At 36.1% G+C, this 21,812-nt stretch overlaps 1 long non-coding RNA gene across 2 annotated transcripts in view; it reads left to right on the forward strand.

Moving 5' to 3' along the window:
* Positions 1 to 21,812, forward strand: part of LOC107034171 (uncharacterized) — a 127,969-nt gene that overhangs the window by 69,976 nt on the left and 36,181 nt on the right. The window contains exons 3-4 of one of the 2 annotated variants that reach the window (XR_012080060.1): positions 5,821 to 5,943; positions 20,920 to 21,010. This is a non-coding gene — a long non-coding RNA (uncharacterized lncRNA). Of the gene's footprint in view, positions 1 to 5,820; positions 5,944 to 18,929; positions 19,510 to 20,919; positions 21,011 to 21,812 lie in introns of those variants that run through there. The other variant, XR_012080058.1, reaches the window with a different exon arrangement.

Consider the following 21,812-nt stretch of genomic DNA (forward strand, 5'->3'; position numbering starts at 1 on the left):
GAAAACAAATGTCTGCATATAATTTTAGGGAACTATGGCTCCTCTGGAAACTATTCCTGGATCTCCACCTTAAAAAGCCTTGTGTTAGAATGGTGTTTATAGAATTAGATTTCAATGACATTGTTTCCAAACGCCTACTTGCTTATTTTAATCAGTATCTGACAGCACAGAACTTCCAAAATTAAAATTTTGATGACCCTATTAAGTAAATTATATTGTGTGAAATGTGTATTCTTATCCTTAGGACATAACTGGGAAATATAATATTATACCAAGAATGTCAACTGAAGAATAATTTATATTGAGGTAAAACTGGAAACAATATCCAATATCCAGTATAGAGTATAGGTTAAACAGATTCTGATACAACAACATGTCATGAAGCTATTTGTAATGAAGGTGCACATCAGCACTTAATGTCTATGGTGTATCATTGTGTCAAAACCAGACTTCTAAGCAGCATATGAAAAAAATATACACCTATGGAAGAAATCTGGGAAAGTCTTTAGTTTAGTTCTTAAAACATTTAAGTAAAGAAATCTCATTGGTGGGCTACATAAGAAATTTTAAAGGAAACTGGGGAATCCAGAGGTTCAAGCTGTTGTATAACGGACTTCATGGAGTCTGAAACTGGAGGTAGTTCTGAATTTAAGGAGAGTCTGGTGGATCAGAGTTCAGAGCCTGCCCTCCAGTACTCCCCTTGACCATGACTCAGCCATACTGTGCCTCCCAGCTTCTTTCTGTTCTGCTTTCAACTGACATCTCATAATATCTGCTCCTTATAAACTTAACTTGCCCATAGCGTAGTATGGTTTCTCCAATTCATGCCCTTTTGGTTTCAGATCTTCCTGGTAACTGTTTCTAGTTTAAATTTGCAAGACAGAGTCTGTTGCTTGACTTCTTTTGTTGGTCTATATTTGTTTCTGGACAATCTGTTGATTAGTGCCTTTAAGGAGATGTTTACCGGCAGCTGGGGTGATGGGCTGGTGTGGTAAGTTTCATATAGTAGAGGGTGTGGATAGGGTAATTTTATTTAGAATGACCTAGGCATATAGGCAGCATAAAGTAATTCTAGTAAGGAAAGATTAACACCAGAAAGTTAATAGTGCCTATCTCTGGGTGGTAGGGTTATAAATGATTTGAAATATATAGATTTTTCTTTTTGTGTTTTATTCTTTAATTTTTCTTTCAGGAGAATAATCTGTTGTCCTACATGTTCCTCTGAGCCATCTCTCATCTGTGAACTGAGAGCCTTAGAATTTTCAGTAGGAATGAGAGCCCAAAGACCTTCTTAATCTAACACTGACTTTATTATGTTTTCCTGGTGTTCTAATGTGAGCTCCTTCTTTGGGCTTCTACTCCATTTTAGGCTCTGAATCTAGTTTTGCCTCTTCTGGCTATTTACTCCTGGCTGTTTTGCCTCTCCACATCCTGTTTACTGCTCTCTTCACCTTGCTGGATATCCTGATTCAAGTCATTGGCCTTAAGCTAGGATGTTTTACCATGATTTTAATTTTTGATTCCCAGTTCCAAGGTCTTTGTTCTGGATCCCAGTTCATGGCACTCAGTTACAATCATTGATGGAGGGAACCTTAGTATAAAATGGACTCTTTTTTATCCTATCTCAGGTAATTTATTGGATGAAATGTAAAAACTGGTGTGTGTGTGTGTGTATGTGTGTGTGTATGTGTGTGTGTGTGTGTATATGTGTGTGTGTGTATAAATATATATATAGATAGATAGATTAATTAGCTCACAGAAAGTTAGTTTCATAGACTAGGCACAAAGGAGAAGTATTATACTGATATCCATTTCATATACTTGTTTATGAATCTGATGCACATTGTAGTGTGGTAGTATTAAAAAGCATGAAACCAGTTTTACAAATGTTTTTAAAACATTTTTCTATTTCTGCATATTCTCCTTGTTAATACTCATCAACTTCTACCATCTTTAAAAGATGATGGTGTTGTTGACTATCATTCAAAATAAATATTTTAAAGGCAGAGTAACTGTGTTTAAACTAGTTCACACAACAGTAAATAATGCTGAGGAAAGGGTCACTGGTTATGAGTGCGTTAGTCAGGAGAGAACACTGGTCCCTTTCTGCCTCACTCAGTCCCATTCAGCTGCAGATACAAAGGAGCCCCCTTATACCAGGCCCCTCTCTTGCCCAGATTTTGAATGCATCCTGTCCAAGGCAACAGTGTATCACTGGGAGCACACGTACCTGATGATGGAATCTGAAGTGAATAAAATTGAGTAGCATATCCCTATAAGCACCCCTTCAACAGTTATCCCCCCAACCCAACTCCTTCAATGTGTTTTCCAACTTTAGGACACAATTCTTGCCAGACTTCCTTTTCTGTACTCCATTGTCACCTTCACAATGGATGTTAAGCTTTTAACCTCAGCCTCTTGTCTGGGACCCTATATTCTCCCTAAGCCTTGTCAAACCTTGCCAGAACCCTGTGAAGGGCAAAAGACCTGCTCAGAACCACAAAACTGATATGGTTGTGGTTCTAAAGAGGGCCACCTGAATATCCATATCAGATTAATTGATCTGGAGTTTGTCACCTTTCTTTGAAGTGTTTTAAGTGTTGCTTCCTGCTTAATTCTGAGAGGCATATAAAAATATAGTTATATCTTGTGTGGTAACTATTAAATTCTTAATGTGTAGAGGAACAAGCAAAGTCTATGTTTAAGGCGTTAGATGTGCATTTCCTTCTTTTGATTTATAACACAAGAGTTGTTATTAATGTGAAAGTATCTGAGATTAACCAGTTCACAATTTATATCTACAAACTCTATGTTTTTTTGTATGATTTTTAAGTATCTGGTAGTTATATCTTTAAACTTTACAGTGAATATTACATTTTCAAATGAGTTCTGACTTTTTTATGTGAGTCAGATTGGACCAGGTGCCCACCTAGATCAGACTATTCTAGAAAATATTTAATGTTTCATGTAATTCACCTACTGTGTCCACTGAACACCTACTGTGTGCAAGGCAATATCCTGTAAGAGATATAAAAATGAATAAAGCATAGTCCTGGCCCTAGAGTGAAGGGATGAAGACAATTACACATAGACATGGGCACAGAACAAGTTAGCCAATACGATCTTTAAAAGACAAGAAAGCAGGTTTAATAAAAATGGCATGATCTTAGTTTTTTATCCTTGGATAAGATGAAGAGTAATTATATACTCAAGATGCAGATTATTCTTGGCTTAATTATTTCTATCAATTTGAAAGAGCAGATGCTCAGGTGTGCAGACAGATGCTATACTCCCTTGGGAGCACTTACTCTATGTCATTATATCGGGGTGAGGAGGATATTCATTGATTTCAGTTGATGTTACATTCTTTAAGAACAAGATAGCAAAAGACCTTTTCTCAGACTATATTTCACTATATATGGCCTTTGCCTGAACGTTCTTCAGCAGCTACAAAGATAGCCTAGTTGATGACAAAATCTACATCTTCATGCCATGCTAATTTAGGGAACATTTCATCACTTAGCTTCATAGTGTGAAGAACATTAATAATTCAGCGGTTTGTATATACTTCCATTTACTCTCCTTGTGAAGATGTTTACAATGCAAAACAATGGTGCAGGGATGGAGGAGTTGGGAAGACCTGCCTCCTGGGTTGAAGATATGTTCTTGTGGTGTCTTTTCCCCACCCTGTTCCCATGACCCCCTTTTTTCGATACTTGTGGCTTCAGCAACTGTGGAGTGAACATTCAGTGGGGCTGAAGAAGGGGTGGGGTTTGTTAGTACCTTATGCCTTTAGCAACCCCTCACTGATAATATCTTTCATGCTAGCTCTGGGTTACTGAATAATTTTTTAAAGTTTCTTTTCCATACTTTGATGAGAGTAAGAATTGGGTTTAGTGTAAAATCATTTCTTCTGTGCTGAAATAAGAATTTTTTAAAATGTAGACTCTGAGGGAAGATTCCAGAGACCTGGCCCCTTGGGAACTACCCATCTGTGAAAAAATTCTGTTTCCATTGGACTAGAGACCTGGCAATGGCAAAATGGACTGCCACTGCGAGCCATTTATTCTGTCTCACTGGACAGGATAAATGGTTTCCTAATTGAAGCTATGTCATGACATGAACTGTAAAATGTGGTAGCAATAATTTACTCTCAGCTTAAAGAAATGACAGAAAATTGTCTGCTTTTTTAAAAAGGTTTTTCTGTCCCCCCAACCAGACTGTGAGATAATGTTTAAAAAGGAATGCTTTCTGCAATACTATTTGCACATTAATTTAAGCTACATATTTTGCAATAATTTGAAAGAACTGATTAAAAAAGCACTGTGTGTATGTGTGCTTTTGAATAGCATCACTTTTTATAAATACATCAATTTCTTGAGCATAATTTCATTATTGCTGCCTTTAGGATAAAATCTATAATATAGGAAATTTGCCTACCAAATATTAAAACATGTGTATATATGTAGCAGCTACACACGCACACACATGCACATACACTTTGTCTATATTAAAAACATCCACTAACACATCTGGAAATTTAGTATAACAATTACGGAATTTCAGAAGTGATAGGGAAAATTGTTATTCCAAATGATGTTAAAATACTTGGTTATCTAGTTAGGGCTCTATACCACACTTTTCCCAAAAATACAATCCAGATAATTAAAGATCTAGACATGAAGAAAAGCTACAAAAATGCTAGAATAAAGGAAGGAAAAATAGGTTTATAATTGTGGGATGAGGAAGGACTTTCTCAGTATGGTATAAACCTACAAACCATAAAGAAAATCAACATATTAAAAAATTATTTGAAAAGATAAAAGTAAAGGTAAAAGATAAGTGAGAGAATCAGAGAAAAATATATGCCACATATAAAGACAAAAGGTTACGATTCAGAATATTTTACTAACATTCTACTAATAACTATAAAAAAGACAATCAGCCAAATGGAGAACTGATAAAGAACCCAGAGAGGAAATTAATGAAAGAGGGAATATAAATGCCCAATAACCTTATGAAGAAATGATCCATTTCAGTAATTATTAAGTAAATGAAAATTAAATGATAACAAGATATCTTATTCACCCACTTGATTGGCAGCTTTTCAGTAGATTGATAACACATGCCTTTGGTGAGGGAAAATGGGCACTTTCATAATTGTATCGATGGGAGTGAATATGGATGGATATAGCTTTAAGTAAGGCAAATTGACATTTTCTATCAAAATTAAAATATGCGTAATCTTTGATCTGGAAATTTTTAGAGGTCTATCCTTTATAAATAGTAGCTTAATTACACACAAAATAAATGTCCAGGGATGCTCATTGTAATGTTGTTTACTAGCCAAAAATTAGGGGAGAACTCTCAATTAAGAGGAAAATGGCTACATCAATTACAGAATATTTAGGAAAGAAAATTCATATTGCAATTAAAAAGGAAGTTATAGATTCATATGTACTGACTGGGAAAAATACTCATTGTAAGTAAAACAAAAAGCACATTGCAAAACCATATTCATAACCTGATTCTATTTTCACTTGAGAAAAAAACCAACAAAATATATATTCCTATAAGCATAGAATAAAATCTGAGAGTATAAAATGATCTCTTGATGGTGGCTACAGAGCTAGGTGCTAAAGATAAAGGAGAGAAGGAAAGGGTTTTCACTTATTTTATATCCATTAAAAGATAAAAGTGGGATTATGAGTGATTTTGGCTTTTTTAGGTTTTTTTCTATTGAATATTTTTTCTGTTATAGACATGCATTACTTTTGTATTCAAAAACCAAATGTAACCTTGAAAAAATAATTCTTGAAGGGTGGAATGAAAAGATGAGAGACTGGAGGCAGGAAGATAATTTAGAAGAACTTGAATGACCTTGGGAAGGACTCAAGGGACCGGCCGATTGCAGAGACAAGGGGTTGAGAAAGAAGGGCTGAGGTAAGACTGTGGAAGATGGAACTTATGTGGCAAGGTCAGGTCTGGCTCACAGGTGACCACTAATCTGAGATACACTCCCAGCTCCCCATCCAGAGCTATTTCCTGGAGTCTTCCCAAAGGCCCCATGAAAGGTCCCATAATCCACCACACTGGCCCCACACTGCGACCCTGAAGGACTGGGACTTGGGCGTGGCCACACCCAGAGCACACTTACAGCAGATAACAAAACCCAGGTTGTCTGGAGGCCACCATTTCAGCTCTGGTTTCCCACTTAACATATTTCCACATGAGACCAGACAAAAGCAACATCGTCTTTGCCAAGAGCCCCTTGGGCTGTTCTCTGCAGCTCAGTGACCTGAAGGTTATGTACCATTACATCAGCCTCCTCCTCAGGGACGGGCAAGCAGCTCTCAGGCTGTCTCCAGGGAAGCCAGCTTTCCTTCCTTCACTCTGCTTGCTCCTGATGTTGTATGTCGCCTGCTTAGCCTGTGCTAAAATCTCTGGTTCTTGTTTACTAAGTCATACTCATAAACACAAGGCTTAACCCACCTGCAGTATGCTCTGAGTCCTGCACGGTCAGTTGCCCTACACAGTCATCATGAACATTGTTGTTTGTGGCCAAGTCCTGTCTCACCTTTGAGTTATTTCAGGCTTCTGGGCACACCTTCCAACATGCATAACTGACTGCTCAACACAGAGTAAGCAGTGTTGCACGATGGAAACGAATTTCACTTGGGGCACCTCTTTGAAGGGCCTGCTTACTTTTTGTTGTTTACTCAGAAACAGATGTTTAAACATCTGCTTAACTATTGTGAAATCTTTTTGCAGACTGGCCCTTTAGTTGTTGCAGCATAACAGGGAAAGCTCATGTTTACCAGGGTAGAGGCAAATTGTACGTTAAAAAGGGGAATTTGTTAGAATAGCTTTTATAGCATTTCTGTGAAAACAAGGACAATGTTAGCAAAAGCTTCTATGTGTTTAATAGGAAATTCCTTTGGTTGTTTGAAGCTTTAACTGGTCAGTAGTATATGATTACCTTGAATCTTTTTTATTATTTTATCGATATATAGAGTGCTATTTATAAAAAGTATTATGCAAAATAATTTTGAATAAAATTTAAAATATATCTAAGAGCTGAAGTGGTATGGTAGAGAAGATATGTGCAAAGTATTGTCCTTTTTTTTTCCAGTAAAAGATTAGACAACCTTTGTGATTTTTAAATTATTACATTTCCACATCAACATCTCCAAGGAACTGCATCCTGACCTATGAACATGCACAGCAACAATCCTGCTGTTTTGCTTCTATAATGCAATAGACAAACATTTGGCTTATACAATTAGGATAATCTGGTTACTTCATAGAGCTGATGTCTTATTTTGAATTTGAGTGATCTCTGTCGGATGTCACGTGGAAGAAAATGTAATTTTTGTCTGTCTTTTAGCAGCAAGTAATTTGTAGATTTTGTTGCTCACTGGCTTATCTTTAGAAGGAATTTTGAAATTGCACCTTGAGACTTGTACCATTTTGCATATGAGATAATTGGTACTATTTACTGTTAGCTTTTTCAAGCAGAAGCATGTGACTAGATGGAAGTGGAAAATTCAATCAGTTGTTTGCTCCCTCTGATCTCAATCACTGGTTTTAACGGAAGCATCTAGTTGCTTAAAATCATGTAGAGCAGAATGAAGAAATTGTTTCTAATTCAATCTCTCTGTTACCTAGCTGGGCTCAGTTTCTTCAGTCACCACCACACACACATACACACACTAAAATAACACAACAGAGACATTTCAATCCATTTTAGAGAAAAATAAAAAGAAATCACAAAGTATTTATTAGAACTCTCTCTTTTTCTAAGAGAAAAAGTAATATGCTGTGTCAAGAGTGATGCTTAACTGGTAGCATGAAGGGTGACCTCCACAATGACAATACTTTATCAGTCCTCCATGCAGGTGTCCAGTGGCCACGAGTCCTCGGTCAGCTCTTCAGTGCTCATAGAAGATAACCACTAGTTTCAGTTGATTTGAAAAACCTATTGATCTGCCCTTAATTAGAAATATAGCCTCACCATACTCAGGTTTCCTACTATAAAAATTTTAACCTTAAAGACCCTGCTACTCAATCATTTTCAAAAATGCCATTTAGAGGAACAAAATTAATACCTAATATTTAAAACTGGCTAAAGGGATAATATCCACAGATATATGAATATCTAATAGTCATAGATATGCAATTGCCTGAAAGATATGCCATTTCTCTCTCTTCTTGGATGCTGTGAGTCTCACCACTGGGACAGGCCAGGCCATGAGAGAGCCAGACCTTGTACATTTGCTTTGAGTGCTTCACACTTGGGTATTAGGATATCATCTTACCCTTTGATATCTAATATTCTATGATACTGCAAAACTGCGAAAGTGTTTGGGCACCTTGGACTTCTTCCAGTATTTACCAGCTTACCTTAAGTAGATTCTGAGCAACTAGGTTGAGGATTTATTGCCTGTGTTCTTTGGTTTTATATTCTCCAGCTTCCCTTGTAATTGGTGCGCCAGGTCTGAGGAAGAACACCTGTCCATTTGTAAATGTACCAAGCTTGTCTCTGAGGTCAGTGATGAGGTGATGTGTAACAAGTCAGAAAAATGAATGAATGAATCAGAAAGGACATTTTCTTATTTGGAGCTCACTAGAGAATGTGTTTTTTCTTGAAAAACTGTAGACTTCCTACTGTGCTGTAAAGGAAATTGCCTGGATTTTCCATAGTATGTACCTGATTTGGAGAGGAAAAAAAGCAAATGTTGGTGTTCTAAGCAGCTCAGGTGATGTCTTTGACAAAAATAATTAGGTAATTGCTTAAATTTTGTTTTCATTTTGTATGTAAACCATTGTCTTCGTCATGGGTTAAACTTTGGTTAGTGCAGGGGATGTTTTTTTGAAAGGCTTTTAGTAGCATTCATGGCCAAATTTGTTTTATTTTAGCTGTTCTATAGTAAAATAAAGATACCCCTCACTAATTCCCAGATACTTAGTTCATTAACCATGAAATCTAATAAAAGTCATTCTCAGTTGGTTACAGAAAACTATAGATATGCTACTTGTTTACTGGCTTTTTGTAATTAAGAAGACTAAAGCATATAGCTTCCAGTTATGCATGTGATGGGAGAAATGGTGATGTTTTTACTCTGTCTTCCTTCAGCTCATTTGCTAAACCCTTCTGCCAGGACAAGCTGGTTCTTTTGGGGAGACAGAACTGCCTACGGGCAAATGCACCCATCTGTTCTTCTCTGCAGACATGCTCTAACTTTTCCTACACACAGCCAGTGGGTGCTAGGGGTAACCCCTACAGATGGCCAGGCCAGGCAGGTCTCAGCCAGGTAAGGGAGCATTTATAATTAAATGTGTAATTAGAAGAAAACCATTGCAAGTAAGAGTTTGCCACAACAGAGTTATTTCTCCGCTTTTGCTAATGGCTCACAGTCTTCTGCAGGTTCTATACTCTGAATGCTTCTTTATAAATGCTTTTCTTGGTCTCTTTCACACACTGTCAAAATAGCTTGTTTGTGTGCCGTGTGCATTGTAGAGCTAATATCACACCCAAATGTAGTTCTCAAATTCTTTTGTCAATAATATCAACTAATGACCATCCTTCCATTTTTGCTTTCTTGCCTCATTTGTATTTCAACTCTTACTGGGAAAACACACCTGAATTCCCAGAGCACCCACTATACAGGAGCATCTAGGAGCTTGTAAGAAGACAGACTGAGATAGAAGGAAATTGATGTTCCATCCTTTTATTAAAGGGTTCCAAGGCTTTCTTTGGCTTAATAATCCATCGCTTTTGGCTGTTTTGTCTCTAGGTTCTATGGGAACAATAAGTGAATCCTACTATTGAATTTCCTTCTAACTTTTATTTTGAGAAAAAATTGTAAAGCTTGTATGAAATTCACCATAAGGGGGTTTTACTATTTGAGTCACAAGGACATACAGACTTAACATCACAGAGTCTAGAGTCAGAGTGATTTATGCAATCCCTTCATTCAATCCCTTCATTTTTCAGAGGAGGAAACTAAGTCTTGGAGCAGTTGTGTGTGTTCCCTATGGCTATTCATCTATTAAAGACTTAAAACTGAGAAAAGAACTCCTATTTGCTACTCTACCCAGTGATAGAAAATATTGAATTTGTCTATTTATTCATATAATTATATGTGTGTGTATATATATAAACTATAGTGACTATTTTAAAAAGTTCCAGTAATGTTTGATGTGCATGTGGTATTTTAAGAGTTTCAAAGTTATTCAGATGCCTTATATATTTTGAGTGCTTTCATAACATGACAAAAGTTTGCATGCATGTGTGTGTCAAACACTGACTAATTTTTGGTACGTTTAACATTCTCTAAGTCATAAATATATGATTTAGTTTTATATTTAATAAGAAACTTAAAACTCTATAGTCAGTAATTAGATACTGGTGAAAACACTAAAGAGATTCATAAAGTATGTTCACTTCATATGGCTATAGGGTTGGACTTAATTCAGTGGAAAATGGATCTGGGAAATTGTGGCAAAACAAAACAAAAAGCAATTTCACCATTTATTTCCAAAACCAATATAGCTTTGGTTTGTACTTATTTGTGTTTGTTCTGTATTTGCATAACATCCAACCTAGAGTGCCTAATTGATTCTAGTCTTTGAATTATTAAACTTTATGCTTCCTACAGAGATACAATTATTACATACAGATCCCTGAAATCTAATGGTGTCACTTTCTCAGCAGCCCTATTAAAACTGATTATATCACATAAAATAGTGTTTTACAAATGGTATCTCTGCAAATGCTCTTTAGGACATGGACCTGAGCGATTGCCAGAATTCGTAATCTGAATGCAATTAAGTTTCAAATTTAGCAGATACATACTTTCCACATCTCCATCCCACTAATACATTAAAAGTTAATTTACTGTGATAGAGAGCTTGATGGAAACGGGGAGTAACCTTTCCTTCCGTGAGCATGCCTGAGCTTGACGTCTTTTTGCATACTGGCCCTCAGCCTGCCCAGCTGCCTTTCCTAGTACTCACCTCGCAGCAAGTTCATTTCCCCACTTCCTTTTCTGTGTAGTCCCCGAGGCCATCTTGGCCTCTTCATTTGCCTCTGTTACAGCATTACTAGCCCCAGAGCCTGCCCAAGTTTGTGGCAGGCTGACCAACAGTCCCCCAAAGATGTACACGTTCTCACTCCCAGGACTTGTGACTATTTTACCTTACATGGTAAAAGTAGATGTTATTGAATTAAAGATTTTAAGATGGGGAGATTACCCTGGATTATCTGGGTGGGCTCAATATAATCACAAGGATTTTTATGAGGGAGCCAGGAGGGTCAAAGTCAGAAAAAGGAGATGTGATGACAGAACCAGAGGTTGGAGTGATGCCCTTTGCAGATGGAGGAAGGGGCCAGAAAGCCAAGAAATGCAGGCACCCTCTAGAAGCTGGAAAATGGAAGGAAACAGACTCTCTCCTGAAGCCTCCATAAGGAACCGGTCCTGCCAACACCCTGACTTTAGACTTCTGACTTTCTGAACTATAAGAAAATAAACTTGTGATATATTTTAAGCCACTAATTTCTTACAGCAGCAGTAGAAAACTAATACAATTATCATATCTCTTAAATCCCTCTCATGATCATAACATAATAATAGATATTATTTACTGTAAAAGATAATACTACCTTTAAATCCTTTTCTGTAATACTGTATTTAAATGTCAATGTCTTTTCAAAAATGCATTTCTAAGCTTGTTTTAAAATATTTTGTAGATAAATCTTTTACCATTTCTGTATTTTATAATTAATTAAATTTATTCACTCAGTTTATATTTATTGAATAAGTACTGTCTGTAAAGGAATGCACTGTAGAGGACATGAATGTTTATGACATTGACTTTGATTTCAAAGAATTCATAAGGTTAACCCCTAGGAGCTAGTATATATGCATAAATGACTATTACCCAAGGTGGCATACTAGAGTCTTTTCCTAGGGCTGCCATAACAAAGTACCAGAAATTATTGGCAGCTTAACAGAAATTATTTTCTCACAGTTCTGGAGGCTAGAAGTCTGAAGTCAAGGTGTCGACAAATTTGGTTTCTTCTGAGGCCTCTCTCCTTGTCTTGTAGCTGGCTGCCTTCTACCTGTGTCTTCACACAGTCCTCCTTCTCTGCGTGTCTGTGTCCTAATCTCCTATTCTCAAAAGGACTCCAGTCATATTGAATTAAGACTCACCCTAATAACTTCATTTTACTTTAATTACCTCTTTAAAGACCTTATCTCCAAATACAGCCATATTTTCAGGTACTGGAGATTTGGACTTCAACATACTAAAAGTTGTAAAAGAGATGCAAATAAACTGCTTTGGGAAAACTCAGAGCAGAATAAGATACTCCAGGTACTGCAAATAACATTCACTGAAAAATCAAATGATTGACAAGGAACTCCCTGCAATGTATGATTACTTTAAGACTGAGCCATCCCTCCCAGAGCACACAGAGACAAAACGGATCAATCCTGATGAGGTAATATAGAAATGGTAAATAAAATTATGGATCACATTCGTGTCCTTTCATGAAAAGCACTCAGAAGAGTCAAGAGGTCCTTTTGTGCAGTTCTTCAATTCCATTCCCAGGCAACACACAAAGCCAGCAGCTAACAGGTCTTCTGATGAATCTGCCCTTTGGAAGTAAACAAATTTGCTGCAGTGAACTCTGTTGTGCTGTTAGGAACTGTCATGGCCAGGCTTATGATATGAATGCACCTTCATCAAGACAAAAACTAGCAAACAGACAAACAAAAACAAAAAACCTCACAAGTCAACATTTTAAAAAGCTTATTGTTCTCATAAGAGAATCTGTTCCAATAGAAAGGGGATGACATATTAACATGTTAGGTAAACAAAACATGCTGTGTTTCTTAGAGTCTTAATTGGTATGTTCCAGAGAAAAGGCCCACCCCAAAGTTAAGGTCTAGTCAGCTGGAGCTGCTTTTCCTGTTAGGAAAGCAGACAGTGTTCACAGCCATCTTTTCACTGCCTTATTAACAAAGTGAAAATGCTCAAGTTGGTGGGAACTCACTGGAGCTGGTGATTTAAACAACCTAATTTGACCCCTCATTAGTCTAGTGCATCAGATGGAAAAATGTGGACATGGGGCAGGCAAAGTCCCTGGTAAGGGAGATAAGATGTGCACATAAGAGAACTCACTCATTAGAAGGCCATAAATACATGAAGAAGCACTATGTAGAGAGTCTGAAGGAAAAATAGATATGACCTCCTTTGAATTTCCAGTCATAGGGAAAAATGAAGAAATTCCACTTCTAGGTTAACCATTTGCATAACTATTTGCTAATTTAAAAATAGATTTGCTAATTTTGTACCTTATACATTTCTTACTGTCCTCTATCATTTCAGATAAATTATGCAACTAGAAAATTTCAAAAATAATTTTAATTAATCTGATTAAAATATGCTGAAAAATATATTAAAAAGACAAAAAATAATAATTTAATTCTCAAATCCCAAAAAGTAGTACTAGTGGGGCAAAATGAATGTTTTTGTGTAAAAAAGTAAAATGGGAGAATGGGAGTATGCTTAGTAGTGGCAGTTCAAATGTTGGGGTTTTTTCTAACATAGTACTGTTTCAGTTGTAGAGTAATTAAATTCAACTGTCTGAAGAGTGTTTGCTAGCAACACATGAGTTGATTTAATGATAGTGTACAATTTTTAGTAGGAGTTACTGGAAGTTTCTAGGAATGTTGATTCATCTCAGATCACATTGTTTTCCAGATAGAGTCTGTTGGGTTTTAACAAAAAACCCATAGCTAATTACCGGTAGGAAATAACCATATGACATAAGTATTTTCATTGATGGTGTTGGTTTTTGTCTTAGATCCAGTACAACAATGTGCTTCTTAGCAACACACTTCCTGTAGTCAAGGAGACGTCACACACTTAGAGGAAAGTATGAAAGTGGATCTCTAGGGCTATCTTTAAGGTATGGAGAGAATATTTGCAGATAAATAACTATCCTCTATTTTTATTAAATTCAAAGCAGTTTTAATTACAACCTAAATAAAGTTGAAAAAAATTTTTTACAGTAAAGATGACTAGAGTTGGTTAGAGAGAGATTTTTATCAATAGAGAATGAGTCAGCTGAGTCTTAAGATGCACATTATTTTTAAAGTCAGTAAAGCCCTTCAAAGATTCTACGCCAGAGAGATGGGGAGGCTTTTGAAACGGGATCTTAAGGAAAGCCAAGAGATGTAGAGAAAAGTAATGAAAAGCCTGAAGGACAAAGTCTTGTTCCTTTACCCGTATATCTCAGTAATCACATAAAGGTACCAAGCCAGCGTTTGTGGATCTGCCCTACCCTGCCCCAAGCCAGTAGAAGAGCATATAAAACAACAACAAACTGACCTGTGCTTTCACCTACTTGCAGATGAGCTTTAAGGAAAGTATCCAATTTTTTAATATTGCATTGCAGACGTTGGCAAACTACAGCCTGTGAGCCAGATCTGACCTGCTGCCTGTTTTTGTATGGCCCATGAGCTAAGAATGGTTTTTATAGACAAGCATTTGCAATGTATTTGATAATAGGACACACTAATTTTGAACCCCAATTCAGCAATCACTACCAAAAGAATTCTGTTCTTCTCGTTAGCAGACTTGTACTACAAAAAAGTATACTCAATTGTTATTATTGTATTTGAATTTGGAATAAAAATTGTTTATAAGTTTCTTTTCTCGCTTGTTATAGTATGACACGTATAATATCCTTTTTGACCACTTGACCCACAAAGCCTGAAATAGTTACTATCTGAGACTTTGCACAAAATGTTTGTCGACTCCTGTTTTAGTGAAGGAAAATAGATGATCCCTGTAATTGTAGCAGTTTCTGACATCTCGGATCTTCTACAACTAATAAGAAAATGAGTAGTAACATTTGTTACCCCATCCCATTTAAATACAATATGTACTTGACTTTTCATCAATTGCTACATTTTTAGTGAACATAACCCTGAAAATTCTTTTATTTCATATGACATTGATGGAGATCACTTTGAGGTATATGGCTGATGGATGGCTTCTCTCACATATTATCTTCTTTATGGGGGTGGCCAGAAGGGTGGGCTCAGTTGGGACTATTTACCACAGTGCCCACATATGGCCTCTCCAAGATGATAACCTCAGGATAGTTGACTTTTTAGATGGCAGTGTTCAGAAAAGCTTGGGTAGAAATTTCGAGGCTTCTAATGATCAAGCCTAGTAGTCCCAGAATGTCACCATCTTCTACTGGTCAAGAAAATCACAAAGACCAGCCTAGATTCAAGCCTTCTATTTTTGGCTTATTGAGTTTTTCTAAAATTACTATTTATTTAAATCATAAATGGATATTGCAAATCATTAAATATTTTTCCTGAAACTACTATAATATTTTTTCTCATCTTTGTTCTGTAATATAGTAAATTGCATTTATTAGTTTTCAAATGTGAAACCACCTTTGAATAACTAGGAAAAAAATCTGACTTGGTCATGATGTATAATACTTTTTATATATTGGTTAATACTTTAAGACTATTACATCTCGATTTTTGAGAAAGATTCACCTGTAGTTTTTTCTTACAATATTTTTGTTAGGTTTTGGTATGAAAGTTACAATGCCTTCATAAGTAAGTTGCTACTTGCTCCCTCTTTTTTTGATTCTCTGGAAGAGTCTGTATAAGCTTGGTGCTATTTCTTTTTAAACTTTACTTGTTAGGCTGTTTGAATCTGGATGTATTTTTGTTTTTGTTTCTTCCTTGGTAAGGTTCTTAATTTTGGATTCAATGTCTTTAATACCTATGGAACTATTTTTTTATTCTATTTCTTCTTGAATCAGTTTTGGTATATTGTGTTTCTCTAGGATTTGGTCACTTCATCTAAATTTTCAAATTCATTGGCAAAAGGTTGTTAATAGTATCTTCTCATTATCTTATTAATGACTCTACCATTTGTATTGATGTCCCCATTTTCATTCCTGTAGTGATTATTTGTTACTTTTTTTTTATCATTTTCTTAATTAGTTGTGCTAGAGGTTCACAAATATAATTTTTACAAATAGTTGACTTTTTAAAACATTTTATTAATTTGTCTTTATTTAAATATTTTCTTTTTTTCCTTATTTTTGCTACTTTTCTGAATTCTTGGTATTGATATGTATATCACTGATTTGAGTCTTTTTAATCTAAATATATATTTAAGGCTATAAAATTTCCTCTAAGAATTGCCTTAATGCATTTCACATACACCATTGGCTTTTCTGGTTCTCCAGCTTGCAACTATAGACTGTGAGACCTCTCAGCCTTTCTAAGTTCATGGACCAACTCTTAATAATATGTGTGTGAGTGTATCTTAATGGCTCTGTTTTTCTGAGAATCCTGACAAATAGATCATTCCATGTCACCTGATTTTCATCAACTCTGTTGTAAAGTCAGTCTATTTTGTTGTTTCTTTGAGGGAGCTGATTATTTTGCTGTGTCCTTCAAAGGTTTTTCTTTTGTCCTTGGTTTTAAGTAGAATGTACTTCGGTACTTTCTTGTTCTGCTTGAGATTCATGGAGTTTGTTAAATGTCTGACTTTTGTCTTTTATCAATTTTGAACATTTCTCAGCCAGTTTCTCTTCATATATTACTTCTACATCCCTCCCTCTCACCATTTCCCCTTCTTCTCTCTCTCTCTTTCTCTCTCATCACTTTTTTCTAGTGTACTTATGATTATGTTAGGTTGTTTCATTATGTCCTATATACTTGTGCCCATTACTGCGTGTGTAAATATTTTTTTCTTTCCATGCTTCAGTAGATATATTCTATAGACCTTTCCTCCAGTTTCTAGTTCTTTCTTCTGATATGTCTAATTGGTGTTATTTTATTATTGTAGTATCACTTACAGAATTTCTATTTAAATTTAATTATTTCTTACAGATTTCAGTTCTCTAGCGAAATTATCCATCTTGTTATGTATTGTCTTGGATATATTTATAACAATTTAAAATACTGCATATAATAACTATAATATCTGGATCACCTGTAGGTCTGATTCCATTGTCTGTGTATTCTTTTATTGATTTTTCTATTGTCTGTATTTCCTTTTATTCAATGTAGATATTTGGTCCTTTATAGGCATGCCTAGTAGTTTTTTAAATTGAGTATCAGACATTGTTTTTTAAAAATTGTAGAGATAATTTGAAGCTTTTATGGATATTATCTTCTTCCAAAAAGGATTTTCCCCCTTTTCATTGGCAATTAAATTAAGGAAAAATCTCAGTCCTCCCGGGGGCTGAGCTGAATCAAAGATAGGTTTCAGTCCTTGGTAGGGTTTTTGTCTGTTTTGGTTTTACGTTTATTCTTAGAATATGATCCTTCTGGATTTGTAACTGGAGGTGTGAGAAATTTACTAGTGATCTTATTTCTTGGAGGACACCAGACTAATTTTTCAGCAGTGAGACTATTTAAAGCTTGGTTTAGGATTCTAGCCTTCTGCTTGATTTCTTACTCTCTCTGTCTTAAATAGCTTAGGAGTTACCAAATTCCTCCAGGGGGAACAGTCCTGCGGAATGTTGGGTTCAATCAACGAGCTTCTCTTCTCTCTGGTATTTTGGCTTTTAAAGTATCGGCTACCTTGGTAGCCTCCTGATTTCCCCAAAGAGGTTTTTTTGTTTAAACCTTGTGCATCTAGTAAGCTCTTTTACTATTACTAAAAGTGACCTAATTTTCTTTTTATCAGAACAATTATTTTTCTTTTTACTTTCAAGATTTTTTTTGTTGCCTTTTCTTTGTTTTAAATGACCTTAGATGTTAAATCACCAGGTCTGCCAGACTCATTCCTTGTTTTTCTTTGCTATTTTCTATTACCATTCTTTTCCTGTCTATCCTAGCATTTATTACTTCCTATTGCTTTTTTTAAAAGTTCATTTTAAATTCACTACTACTCTCAAGCCATTCATTATTTTTCCTTTTATTTTGTAGTGGATTTTAGTTGTCTATTGCTGTGTAACTAACCATCTTAAAAGTTAGTGGCTTAAAACAATAATTTGTTATTTTGCTTATGGATTGGCTGGCAACTCTTCTGGTCCATGTGGTGTCAGGTGAGGTCACATGGCTGTAGTTACATGGTGGCTGAGCTGGGTCTGGAGCATGGAAAAGTCCTCACTCACATGTCTGGTGCCTCAGCTGGGTGGGCTGGGTGTCTGGAGCACCTTGCTTCTCCTCCTTGTGCATCTCTTCCTCCAGCAGTAGGGACTGTCTTCCTTAAAGCATGACAGCTGGTTTTCAAGAGAGCAAAAGTGGATGCTACCACATTTCTTAAAGACTCAGCTCAGAACTCTCACAGTGTCTGTCTCTTCTGCTGCATCCTATAGGTTAAAAATTAATCACAAGTCCAGGCCAGAGCCCAGAAGAAGGGAAACAGCTTCCCCTTCTTGAAGGGAAGAGACACATGCACATATAGTTATAAGAGGAATTGCTGGTGGCCATCTTTCAAAACAATCTACCACAGTGTGGCTACGTGTATAGAAACACTTTCCCTTTTCAGTGCAATTTAGTGGTACTGTACTGCTTGTTTGATTTCTGCCCTGGAATTTTTTTCTCTACCAACAGCTTAGTTCAATTACTTTCTACCTGTAGGCTTGGGCAAAGTATAAGCACTAGGTTCAATATCAGTCTGAAACAGAACATTTTACTTGGATTTTTTCTAATGAAAGTTGAGGAATGTAGAATGTAAAATGAAATTGGGTTGTGTATTTTAAAAACTTACAGTATAATTATTTGTAATCATTTCACAAATGAAGAGAATAACATGTGGTAAGACATGTAAAATCAAGACATTTGTGAAATAATTTGACTTTTATTTCAGAGTAAAATTATACACAGATATTTTTAAACTTCAGAAATGCATTCCTTTCTGCACAGCAAAGGAAACCAGAAGTAAAACAAGAAGACAACCTATGGAATGGGAGAAAATTTTTGCATATGAAACCAACAAAGGCTTGATCTCCAGAATATATAAGCAGCTCATACAACTTAATAAGAAACAACCAAACAACCCAATCCAAAAATGGGCAGAAGACCTAAACAAGCAATTCTCCAAGGAAGACATACAAATGATCAAAAGGCACATGAAAAAATGCTCAATGTCACTAATTATCAGAGAAATGCAAATCAAAACTACAATGAGGTATCACCTCACACCAGTCAGAATGGCCGTCATTCAAAAATCCAAAAATGACAAATGCTGGAGAGGCTGTGGAGAAAGGGGAACCCTCCTACACTGCTGGTGGGAATGCAGTTTGGTGCAGCCACTGTGGAAAACAGTGTGGAGATTCCTCAAAAGACTAGGAATAGACTTACCCTATGACCCAGGAATCCCACTCCTGGGCTTGTATCCAGAATGAACCCTACTTCAGGATGACACCTGCACCCCAATGTTCATAGCAGCACTATTTACAATAGCCAAAACATGGAAACAGCCTAAATGTCCATCAACAGGTGACTGGATAAAGAAGAGGTGGTATATTTATACAATGGAATACTACTCAGTCATAAAAACTGACAACATAATGCCATTTGCAGCAACATGGATGCTCCTGGAGAATGTCATTCTAAGTGAAGTAAGCCAGAAAGAGAAAGAAAAACACCATATGAGATCGCTCATATGTGAAATCTAAAAAACAAAAACAAAAACAAACAAACAAAAAACAAAGCATAAATACAGGACAGAAATAGACTCATGGACAGAGAATACAGACTTGTGGTTGCCAGGGGGGTGGAGGGTGGGAAGGGATAGACTGGGATTTCAAAACTGTAGAATAGATAAACAAGATTACACTGTATAGCACAGGGAAATATACACAAAATGTTATGATAACTCACAGAGAAAAAAATGTGACAATGAGTGTGTATATGTCCATGAATGACTGAAAAATTGTGCTGAACACTGGAATTTGACACAACATTGTAAAATGATTATAAATCAATAAAAAATGTTTAAAAAAAAAAGAAATGCATTCCTGAATAATCTTGTAACTATTTCCCGACCTTTCTTCTGTGGGTAATCAAAATGACATGTTCACATTCAATCAATCAATTATTCACTTCCTGACCTTGCAAACCTGGCTTAATATAATTTCTTTTCAGCCAGACTAGTTCCTAGAACTGTGAAGCTACTACTGAATTTAAGCTTGAAAGAGTCAATTTGTGTATTGTATGGCATTGGGTCAGCACGTCCTTCTGAAGTCTCTAAAATCTCATTCTTTGTTTTGCTCAGTTTTCTTGTGAAGAATGAATTTCCGTGCTGACTAATTCTGATAGCCTTAATTTTTTTTCTAGATAATGTGTGAGTTAGCCTTCATGCATTACAGAATTTTGCCTTTTTTCAATATCAGACTTGCTCAATGCCATTTCCTTCCTTCCGTTTGTTTCCTTTGTGAGGAAATTATCCCTTTCAGGAGCAAAGGAGTTTATAAAAGAAAACTCTCACAGTTAAGTCTGTTTTAGATTGTTTACCAAAAGAAAGTTTGAAGGAAGTCTACCTCCAAGGTGAGGCTTAAGTGACTGAGAAGAGAAAGGAAGAAAATCTAACAACCCAAAGAGAAAAGGCTTGGAATTTGAAATTTAAAATATATGCTTATCTATATATTCCTGACATATTTAATTATAATTTTGACTAAAGTTTGTTGTCCATAGATTTTATGTAAGTTCAAAGTATTGTCCAGCTAATTTTGACTTCCATTGAAAATAAACTTTGTCAATCATCTTCTTGTTAAAATGTTTTAGAACTGAACCCACGACATAATTACATCTCCAGAAATGCCATTGGTTTTCTAAAAGAACAATAATCTACTTAGAAATATGAGCTCAATATTTTAAATCAAGTGTTCATATAGATGCTTTTTTTCTATAGGTAGCATGATGTAGTGGAAAGAATACGAGATTCTGGAATTAGAAAAACTAGGCATGAGTCCCAGACTGCACTACCAGCTGTGTGACCTTGGGTAAGTCACTTAACCTGTCTGAGGCTTCTTTTTTCTTGCCTATCAAAGGAGAAATAAAGGATAGCAATCTTTCAGGTTGGGTGTGCAGATTAAATGAGTAATATGTGTGAAAGTACTTTATAAGTTGTGAAGCTTAATACAAAGGATAGTTATTTTATTTCAAATTAAGTCAAATATTGCTCTAAATTGATATGTCCCCAAACAAAACAAATGACTGCAAATGCCTGTAGTAGCTCTAGTTCTGTTACCCCAAAAGGTAAAGACCCCGGTTCTTGTCATACCCAAAAGACAAGTTTATATTTGGGAGACGGTGTGTTGTGTAGCGAAATATTTTAAAGGATTTATTTAAACAGAAAGGAAAAGTACATCCCCAAGAACGAGAGGTGGGATGATCCAAGGGAGGAAGAGCAGCGGTTTTTGTCTCCCCTTTCTCTTATACCCTTGCTTAGAGGTGGTCTCTTGATTGACAGCCCTTGTCCCTGGAATGCTTAGTCATGTTTGGCCCCTTTGCACATGTCTTTACCCATGGTGTGCACAGAAAAAAACCATAGTGGGTGCCTAAACTGCACTGTTAATTATAATGCAGTGAACATTGGTCATGTCCAGTTAGGTCCTTTCTGCTACCTTGCAGTCGTGGCTGTCGTGTTCTAACGAGTATTTTTCCTGGCACTCATTTAGAAGTAAAGCCCCTTTATGCTGGAGGCCGGCATAATGCCATCTTCTGGACCATCCTCCCTCTCCTCCATGTAATTGCCTGGTGCCCCTACTTATCTAACTACCTAACAGTTCTATCTTAAAAAAA

The sequence above is a fragment of the Vicugna pacos genome, chromosome 14 (assembly GCF_048564905.1).
Source record: "Vicugna pacos chromosome 14, VicPac4, whole genome shotgun sequence".
NCBI lineage: Eukaryota > Metazoa > Chordata > Mammalia > Artiodactyla > Camelidae > Vicugna > Vicugna pacos.